Source organism: Lolium rigidum, chromosome 6 (genome assembly GCF_022539505.1).
Source record: "Lolium rigidum isolate FL_2022 chromosome 6, APGP_CSIRO_Lrig_0.1, whole genome shotgun sequence".
Taxonomy (NCBI): Eukaryota; Viridiplantae; Streptophyta; class Magnoliopsida; order Poales; family Poaceae; genus Lolium; species Lolium rigidum.
In genome coordinates, this window is record NC_061513.1 from 60,233,712 (window position 1) to 60,245,281 (window position 11,570).

Here is an 11,570-nt window from a genome sequence, read left to right on the forward strand (position 1 = left end):
TTCAGAACAGTTCCAACAGGAATTGTGCTGTTGAGCAAGTTATCAGAAGAAGCATCACAAGCCAGCAGGAGGAGCAGGGCAAGCTTCACACATCAACCAGAAGCAAACCCTCTACCTCAACAAATAAACTAGGAGCTGGAGTGAGGTATACACAAATGATCCTGAGCAAACACATGTTTTGCTCATCAATAAGCATACACATGCATCACAAAGACACACAGAAAGGGTAGGAAACCCTGGTTGTATCATCACTTGGTTGCAAAACCATTTGGTGCCAGCAAACAAAAGAAAGGCTAGCAGGAAAACAACCAAGGGAACACTGGTTGTGTCAACACAGTGACACAACCAGAGAAATCCAGCAAGGATTTAGTCCTATTTAGCCACCCAAAGTCACCAAGCACCTAACAGTTTAGCTACACCATCAGAATGGCAGAAATATAAGTTTTCTGCAAGCATTGGTCAACATCAAAGGCTTCTGGCAATCAAATATGATCAACCAGTAAGCAATTATCCATAAACAGCAATCCACCTGAGGTGGGAGCTACCAAAACAACAAGGAATTGTTGTTGGGGCCACCTCAACCACAAAACCTTCCAAGCCATGCACACAGATCATTACCCAGAGGGTTCAGAGTGAGCTGGGGTTCCCAACCAATGGTTGGCATCCCTCTAGCTTCAATATATCAAGCAATAGGATCATCACTGACAAGCAGTTCACCTCATTTATCCAGTTAATTAAACAAGGCTACACAGATAAATGAGACATATAAATAAACAGTGCACATACACTTGCAAGCATCATCAGATGCTTAAGCAAATAAAAGTATGCACCAGCACAGGCCAGTGTGTCACACAGACACAAGGAGGAGCATCAGTGAGTCACAAGTCATAAGACAACAACCATCTCCAAGCAACTGATGATCATATGATCATCAGGGCTTGGCAGGGCATGCAAGGGCATGCCAGAACCAAGTCTAGCACTAATCCATGCACCATATATACTAAATAGCCACAACTCATGATTAATTGCATCACAGGTAATCAAATAAATCATATATAATTATATCCAAAAGCACACCATCAAGGGATGGAGCTGTCTAGCAATCAGCTATGCTCAATAGAGCATTTCCATGATTTACAGCTCAATAAGCAACATACCAGGGGCACTGGTTCTTGCAGATTGCAAGGATTACCACAGTAATCAAGCCAGGGGCCAAGAAGATAAACACACATGTCAGCCTAGCATCAGTAGCAATAGCAGGAACAACTTGGCAGGCCATGAGCATCACAGGATGCTCATGAGCATATATACATGAGCTACAACAACAATAATGGCAAACACACAAGCATGAGCCAGAGAGAGGAGAGCACCAGTACAAGCACAACACTAGAGCTAGGTCATGGCACATAGAGCAGCAGCAGCTAGCACACCATGGCAGCAATGGAGGTAGCAAGGCACAGAACACATAGGCGCAGGAGCAGCAGCACAATAACATGGACGCCAAGGCATCCAGTGGGGGAGGAGGAGGAAGAACAGACGAGAGAGAGAGAGAGAGAGTGGAGCACATACCAGGGCGAGCAGACAGCAGTCGCGGCCATGGCGGCCACGGCGGCACACGCCGGGCGCACGGCAGCGCCAGGCCAGGCCAAGCCACGCCTCGACCAGCGCCGCAGCACCCAGCACCACCACGGCGGGGTTCACGGCGGCGCCATAGCGCCAGGAACGCCAGCGAGCAGCGAGATCGCCGCGAATCCCGTAACCCTAGCCACATAGAGGGGGTCGGGGACGAGCGGGAGCCACGCCAGCTCCAGATCTACGCAGAGGAGCGTGACTGGCGTCGTGGGGCGGTTCGATTGCGCCCCATGGCGAGGGCCAAGACCGCCGGAGTCCGCCGGAATCGGCCGGCGACGGCGGAGGCGACGCGGGTCGCCAGAGCGCGAGGGGATTAGGGTTCGTCGAGGCGACGCAGAGGAGGGATGGTGTGAGCGACCGCACGGGTCGGTTAGACCCGAGTGGGTCTAACCCAAACCGTTGGGCTCCACTGACAGGTGGGCCCAGGGGCATTTCAATTTTTTCAAAATTGCCCATTTAAATAAATCTCTCCAGGAATTTTAGAAAATAAATATAACTCAAAAAAAATATGAAAACCACTCAGCATAAAATTCTCTATCATAATAAAATACGAAATGAAATTTTCGAGACAAATGAAATAAAGCCATAATTTAATGAATATAATAATTATTAAAAATCACACCTCATATTTTTAATGATGAAAACAAGTCCATATTATCTTTTGGACTTTAAAAACACCTTGGCAACATTCCAAGGTAGTATTTTACCTTAACTAGAGTATCCCTAAATTATTCTTAGTAATCACCTCTTACATGAAATCATAAAGCATCGGGAAGGGGGGAACAAACCCCAAAAGTTGAATCATGCATAATTTCTTCTTTAACCATTGCCCTTAACGAACAATGATGCTTCTTTCAGAAACAGAGGATCAGGGTCAATCCAAAGCATCCAACTGCATTACATCGCAGTTGCCAGGCAAGTTCATTGCTTTATCATGTCATTTGAGTATTTTTACCAAATTACTTGCAAAGTACTATACTTATCACTCTTGCATGAAAATCAAAGGTACTATTTTCATAACTATGAATATGACTATGTGGTTGGCAATGGAACCATGGTATGTGTGGATATGGTGGAGGTTCCATTGCAAGGGTTTATATCCATCTAGGATTAAACAACAAATGTCGTCCAGTGATTCTTGTGCCGTAATACTCGTGTTAACCATAAGATCTGGAGTGGGACGGAATAGTCAGTTGTACTTCCACCTCTCGTTCATCAACGGATGCGCTTACCGTAGACACTTGATCCAGATAAGGACAAGCGGTGGGGTGGGAATCCCATTCTAATTCGCCACGGTAATGCAGCCTATGATGGGTTGCATCTACCGGCGAAGGAGTTTATGGTAAGAGCCCAGAACTGTCGTCGTGGTTGGGGGCCATCCTTAATTGGTATAAGAACACCAGCGAGGACCCAGGGTCAGGGATTGCAACAAAGGGTGGGTGTTCGAGGTAGCGGAGGAGTATAATTGGCTATGACCTTATACCGGGCCTCACACCATTGGAAGTGTGGACGGGAAAGCTGCCCGGTTGGCACCAAGGTTAAGATCTCTTGTGGGTAAAGCAACACACCTCTGCAAAGTGTAATGAATCGTGACCAGTCACTCCCTGTTCCGGGTTATGGAACTGCGAACGCTGCCGGAAAGGAACTCCGTGAAGTTCTAGTAAACCGGTGAAGGCTGACGGACATAATTCTTCTGAATAAAAGCAACCATTTGAAGAAATGATTACAAAAACCTGCATTGGTATTAGACTTTCTGGTCTAATACCGTAGCTAGTGCATTAAACACCTCTTTCCTATAATGAACTTATTGAGTACGCTCGTACTCATACCTCTTATAATCCCATGCTTAGATTGCCTGAATCGTGTTGAGGAGGACACCGACGACCAAGAAGGAGCAGATGGGATCTGCTATGAAGAGCCAGACCTCTTCAGAGGTGTAGAAGGAGTAGACTACCTTATAGTCTACGGAGCCGGGGACGGTTCCGAAGGAGAACAAGTCTAGGACCGTGGAATAGTAGTAGTAACCGAGCAGTGCGAACACTCTAGTAATTCGCTGCTCGAGTAAAATAAATGTATGACCTGCTAAGACTTCTATATTGTAAGCTAAGTCGGGTTCACCTGGAACCCAGGAGTATTCCTCTCTGGACCCAGGAGGAACTCCGTGATGATATGTACATATGGTTTGTAATAATAAATGAATGAGTTATGGACCAGCTATGTTCTGTTGTACTACTCTGAGGGATGTAATATTTGTGGATTGGTACTTCGTGAATGTTATATCAACGATCGGCATACTACAACATGCGGTGGTATGCAGGGTCACCACATTTGGTATCAGAGCAAAAGCTTTGACCTTAGGTTGGAACCTAGTAAATGGGACCGAACGTTAGGAGTCAAATAGGATTAGTAAAGAATTCTCTAAAAATATGGTGTATATTCACTTGAGAATAAAACAATCATATCTTTTAGTGCGATAATTCTTTATTATCACTATTATGATGCATCATTACTAATATTATACTCTTTCTTATCTACAGCCAACTATGGCAAGTTCACGTTCGGGACGTAACGTGAAGGTGAAAGAATCCTTTCTGGTGCGCCACAAAAAAGCTTTATGTGACGCATTTTTTTGCTGCGCCACAGAACTAAGCTCCACCTATAAGCTTTCCCCTACTAGTGGGAGCCTCTGGTGAAGGGGAAATCGACGCCATCATCATCACCACTCCTCGGCGTAGGGGGAGGCTTCTCCATCAACATCTTCATCAGCACCATAATCACCACCATCACCATCTCCGAGATCGACTTCATTCCCCCTCATAGTTTGTGTTTGATTAAACTCCGGATATTGTTTTAAGGGCTATTTGCATGATTGTGATTAGAATATTGTCTTTATTTGGTAGAGAGATTATAATTTCAGATTGTGTTGTAATTCATATGTCTCTGATCCACACCATGTTTGGCACTTGTGAGTAGTTCCCAATGCTCCCGAGGGCTGATCTCGCTATGATTATGTATGGTGAACAATGATTAGTTGGTCTAGTTTTTATCGTTTATGTTGTTCTATGATTGTTTTATGCGAACGTCGATTGCATATTACTTCACCTATATGGGCTCATAGGGCTGCACTTTAGTGTAATGATGAGGGTTGGAAGGGACGGCCGAGCAGAAACTGTTTTCCAATACTTTGAGTTGCATTAGTGGGGTTTATGTCAGGACCAGTGAACTAATTGCTATGGTGGAACATTTATGTCTTAATAATTTCTATTCTTGCTCATGAAAATGGATCTAGGACCCATCATAAGGGGTTTACTTTCTCATATCTAGGGCCGCACCTAGTTTAGGCCCCGCTCCTAAGGGATTGAAATTTGACAAGATATCGACTATGCTGTGTAGAAATCTAAATGCTAGTAAATCTGTACCGCTCTCGGAAACACTTGTCACATATAAATTCACACACACTTGAGCTTGTCCCCTTTCTGCATAGAGGATTGAGCTTTATCTCATTGAGAGTATTTACTTATTGCTATTTACTTTTAATACTTTATTTTATTACAAACTATACACTCAAAACACCAAAACTACTGCATTCTTTTTATTGTTTAGTTGTCAAATCCGATAACAAATACTTTCAACTCCTCGTGGGTTCGACAACCTTTCTTATTGAAAAGTACTACAATTGATCTCCTGCACTTGGGAGCCATCAAACACATACATATATAATATAGAGACAAATAGTCTTTATTTCAGTTCATAATATTGCTAGGGTTCATCGATATCCGCACAAGACATCATATGAATAAACATGGATGAATTAATCAAGTGATACATGTAGGGATCTGATGCGTTCAGTTAACACACGTCCGTTGGGAACCCCAAGAGGAAGGTGTGATGCGTACAGTAGCAAGTTTTCCCTCAGTAAGAAACCAAGGTTATCGAACCAGTAGGAGTCAAGGATCACGTGAAGGTCGGTGGTGACGGAGTGTAGTGCGGCGCAACACCAGGGATTCCGGCGCCAACGTGGAACCTGCACAACACAATCAAAGTACTTTGCCCCAACGTAACAGTGAGGTTGTCAATCCCACCGGCTTGCTGTAAACAAAGGATTAACCGTATAGTGTGGAAGATGATGTTTGTTTGCGAAGAACGAGTAAAGAACAATTGCGGTAGATTGTATTTCAGATGTAAAGAATGGACCGGGATCCACGGTTCACTAGTGGTGTCTCTCCCATAAGATAAATAGCATGTTGGGTGAACAAATTACGGTTGGGCAATTGACAAATAAAGAAGGCATAACAATGCACATACATATATCATGATGAGTACTATGAGATTTAATCGGGGCATTACGACAAAGTACATAGACCGCTATCCAGCATGCATCTATGCCTAAAAAGTCCACTTTCAGGTTATCATCCGAACCCCTTCCGGTATTAAGTTGTAAACAACAGACAATTGCATTAAGTATGGTTCGTAATGTAATCAACACAAATATCCTTAAACAAAGCATCGATGTTTTATCCCTAGTGGCAACAGCACATCCACAACCTTAGAACTTTACATCACTGTCCCGAGATTCAATGGAGGCATGAACCCACTATCGAGCATAAATACTCCCTCTTGGAGTTACAAGTATCAACTTGGCCAGAGCCTCTACTAGCAACGGAGAGCATGCAAGAACATAAACAACATATATGATAGATTGATAATCAACTTGACATAGTATTCAATATTCATCGGATCCCAACAAACACAACATGTAGCATTACAAATAGATGATCTTGATCATGATAGGCAGCTCACAAGATCTAACATGATAGCACAATGAGGAGAAGACAACCATCTAGCTACTGCTATGGACCCATAGACCAGGGGTGAACTACTCACACATCAATCCGGAGGCGATCATGGCGATGAAGAGACCTCCGGGAGATGATTCCCCTCTCCGGCAGGGTGCCGGAGGCGATCTCCTGAATCTCCCGAGATGGGATTGGCGGCAGCGGCGTCTCTGGAAGGTTTTCTGTATCGTGGCTCTCGGTACAGAGGGTTTCGCGACGAAGGCTTTAAGTAGGTGGAAGGGCGGAGTCGGAGGAGTCACGGGGGCCCCACACGCTAGGGCCGCGCGGGCCCCCCTAGGCCGCACCGCCCTAGTGTGGCGGCGCCCCATGGCCCCACTTCGTTTCTTCCTCGGTCTTCTGGAAGCTTCGTGGAAAAATATGACCCTGGGCGTTGATTTCGTCCAATTCCGAGAATATTTCCTTTGTAGGATTTCTGAAACCAAAAACAGCGAGAAACAGCAATCTGGATCTTCGGCGTCTCGTCAATAGGTTAGTGCCTAGGAAAATGCATAATAATGACATATAATGTGTATAAAACATGTGAGTATCATCATAAAAGTAGCATGGAACATAAGAAATTATGGATACGTTTGAGACGTATCAAGCATCCCCAAGCTTAGTTCCTACTCGCCCTCGAGTAGGTAAACGATAACAAGGATAATTTCTGAAGTGACATGCTATCATAATCTTGATCAATACTATTGTAAAGCACATGAGATGAATGCAGCGATTCGAAGCAATGATGAAGACAATGAGTAAACAATCTGAATCATATAGCAAAGACTTTTCATGAATAATACTTTCAAGACAAGCATCAATAAGACTTGCATAAGAGTTACTCATAAAGCAATAAATTCTTAGTAGAAAGCTTTGAAACAACACAAAGGAAGATATAAGTTTCAGCGGTTGCTTTCAACTTCAACATATATATCTCATGGATAATTGTCAACACAAAGTAATATAACAAGTGCAATAGGTAAACATGTAAGAATCAATGCACATAGTTGACACAAGTGTTTGCTTCTGGGATAGAAAGAATAGGTAAACTGACTCAACATAAAGTAAAAGAAAGGCCCTTCGCAGAGGGAAGCATGGATTACTATTTTTGTGCTAGAGATTTTCATTTTGAAAATATAGAAACAATTTTGTCAACGGTAGTAATAAATCATATGTGTTATGTATAATACATCCTATAAGTTGCAAGCCTCATGCATAGTATACCAATAGTGCTCGCACCTTGTCCTAATTAGCTTGGATTAACACGGATTATCATTGCATAACATATGTTTCAACCAAGTGTCACAAAGGGGTACCTCTATGCCGCTCGTATAGAGGTCTAAGGAGAAAGTTCGCATTAGATTTCTCGCTTTTGATTATTCTCAACTTAGACATCCATACCGGGACAACATAGACAACGAGATAATGGACTCCTCTTTAATGCATAAGCATTTAACAACGAGATAAAATTCTCATAAGAGATTGAGGATTTGTGTCCAAGCTGAAACTTCCACCATGATTCATGGCTTTAGTTAGCGGCCCAATGTTCTTCTCTAACAATATGCATACACAAACCATTTGATCATGAAAATCACCCTTACTTCGAGACAAGACGAACATGCATAGCAACTCACATGATATTCAACAAAGGTAAAAGTTGATGGCGTCCCCGAAACATGGTTACCGCTCAACAAGCAACTTATTAAGAAATAAGACACATAGCAACATATTCTTCACCACAATAGTTTTTAAGGCTATTTTCCCATGAGCTATGTATTGTAAAGGCAAAGAATAGAAGTTTAAAGGTAGCACTCAAGTAATGTACTTTGGAATGGCAGAGAAATACCATGTGGTAGGTAGGTATGGTGGACACAAATGACATAGTTTTTGGCTCAAGGATTTGGATGCACGAGAAGAGTTCCCTCTCAATACAAGGCTAGGCTAGCAAGGTTGTTTGAAGCAAACTCAAGTATAAAACGGTGCAGCAAGACTCACATATGAACATATTGTAAGAATTATAAGACTTTACATCGTCTCCTTGTTGTTCAAACACCTAAACCAGAAAATATCTAGACTCTAGAGACCAATCATGCAAACCAAATTTTAACAAGCTCTATGTAGTTCTTCATTAATAGGTACAAAGTACATGATGCAAGAGCTTAAACATGATCTATATGAGCACAACAATTGCCAAGTGTCAAATTATTCAAGACATTATACCAATTATCACATGCAGCATTTTCCGTTTCCAAACATATATCAATGAACGAAGTAGTTCAACCTTCGCAATGAACATTAAGAATAAAGCTAAGAACACATGTGTTCATATGCAACAGCGGAGCGTGTCTCTCTCCCAAACAAAGAATGCTAGGATCCGATTTTATTCAAACAAAAACAAAAATAAAAACAAACAGACGCTCCAAGTAAAGCACATAAGATGTGATCTGAATAAAAATATAGTTTCACTAGAGGTGACTCGATAAGTTGTCGATGAAGAAGGGGATGCCTTGGGCATCCCCAAGCTTAGACGCTTGGGTCTTCTTGAAATATGCAGGGAGAACCACGGGGGCATCCCCAAGCTTAGACTTTTCACTCTTCTTGATCATAGTATATCATCCTCCTCTCTTGACCCTTGAAAACTTCCTCCACACCAAACTCGAAACAAACTCATTAGAGGGTTAGTGCATAATTGAAAATTCATGTATTCATAGGTGACATAATCATTCTTAACACTTCTGGACATTGCACAAAGCTACTGAAAGTTAATGGAACAAAGAAATCCATCAAACATAGCAAAACAGGCAATGCGAAATAAAAGGCAGAATCTGTCAAAACAGAACAGTCCGTAAAGACGAATTTTTTTGGGGCACTTAACTTGCTCAGATGAAAATGCTCAAATTGAATGAAAGTTGCGTACATATCTGAGGATCACGCACGTAAATTGGCAGATTTTTCTGAGTTACCTACAGAGAATTCTACTCAAATTCGTGACAGCAAGAAATCTGTTTCTGTGCAGTAATCCAAATCTAGTATTGGCTTTACTATCAAAGACTTTACTTGGCAAAACAATGCAATAAAATAAAGATAAGGAGAGGTTGCTACAGTAGTAACAACTTCCAAGACTCAAATATAAAACAAAAATGCTGAAGTAAATAATGGGTTGTCTCCCATAAGCGCTTTTCTTTAACGCCTTTCAGCTAGGCGCAGAAAGTGTGAATAAAGTATTATCAAGAGATGAAGCATTAGCATACTTACCAGGGGTGTTGGGAGTTTCCTCAACAATGCATTGTATCTGGTCTATATAAGTAACTCCTCTTTGTACGCTTTTAGGCTTACTATTCTCATCAAACAAATTTTCAGGAACAAGCCAAGCATAGTTATTTTCTAGAGCTTCATGCATTCCTAGGAGCTTACTAGGTATCGGTACTTTAATCTCCTTACCATCATTAACATTACTAGTGTACCTTATTCTATCCATGTCCATCTTTTCAAGTGTTCTTTTAAAATCAGGGAACAAACCAAGCCTCTTATGCTTAATAAAAACTTTTCTAGCTTCTTTAGCTATATCTCCAAATTCTCTAACAAGGACTTTTAAAACAAAATCTCTCTTTTCTCCCATCTCCATATCAGAAAGTGTAAGAAACATATGTTGTATTATGGGATTGAGATTAACAAATCTAGTTTCCAACATGTGTACTAAACAAGTGGAAGCACTTTCATAAGTAGGAGCAACTTTTAATAATGGTATATCTTCAAAATCTTCATCCATACTAACATGGGTGAAAAATGCTTCTATATTATCCCTTCCAATGATAGACCCTCGTCCTACCGGTATGTTTTTTAGAGTGTACTTAGGAGGAAACATGATGAAATAAAATAAAGTAAATGCAAGTAACTAATTTTTTTTTGTGTTTTTAATATAGAGAACGCAAACAAGATAGTAAATAAAGTAAAGCTAGCAACTAATTTTTTTGTGTTTTTGATATAAGAGCAAACAAAGCAGTAAATAAAGTAAAGTAAAGCAAGACAAAAACAAACTAAAGAGATTGGATGTGGGAGACTCCCCTTGCGGCGTGTCTTGATCTCCCGGCAACGGCGCCAAAAAAGAGCTTGATGCGTGCGGTTAACACACGTCCGTTGGGAACCCCAAGAGGAAGGTGTGATGCGTACGAGTAGCAAGTTTTCCCTCGGTAAGAAACCAAGGTTATCGAACCGGTAGGAGTCAAGGATCACGTGAAGGTCGTTGGTGACGGAGTGTAGTGCGGCGCAACACCAGGGATTCCGGCGCCAACGTGGAACCTGCACAACACAATCAAAGTACTTTGCCCCAACGTAACAGTGAGGTTGTCAATCCCACTAGCTTGCTGTAAACAAAGGATTAACCGTATAGTGTGGAAGATGATGTTTGTTTGCGAAGAACAGTAAAGAACAATTGCAGTAGATTGTATTTCAGATGTAAAGAATGGACCGGGATCCACAGTTCACTAGTGGTGTCTCTCCCATAAGATAAATAGCATGTTGGGTGAACAAATTACGGTTGGGAAATTGACAAATAAAGAAGGCATAACAATGCACATACATATATCATGATGAGTACTATGAGATTTAATCGGGGCATTACGACAAAGTACATAGACCGCTATCCAGCATGCATCTATGCCTAAAAAGTCCACTTTCAGGTTATCATCCGAACCCCTTCCGGTATTAAGTTGTAAACAACGAGACAATTGCATTAAGTATGGTGCGTAATGTAATCAACACAAATATCCTTAAACAAAGCATCGATGTTTTATCCCTAGTGGCAACGAGCACATCCACAACCTTAGAACTTTACGTCACTCGTCCTGGATTCAATGGAGGCATGAACCCACTATCGAGCATAAATACTCCCTCTTGGAGTTACAAGTATCAACTTGGCCAGACCCTCTACTAGCAACGGAGAGCATGCAAGAACATAAATAACATATATGATAGATTGATAATCAACTTGACATAGTATTCAATATTCATCGGATCCCAACAAACACATCATGTAGCATTACAAATAGATGATCTTGATCATGATAGGCAGCTCACAAGATCTAACATGATAGCACAATGAGGATA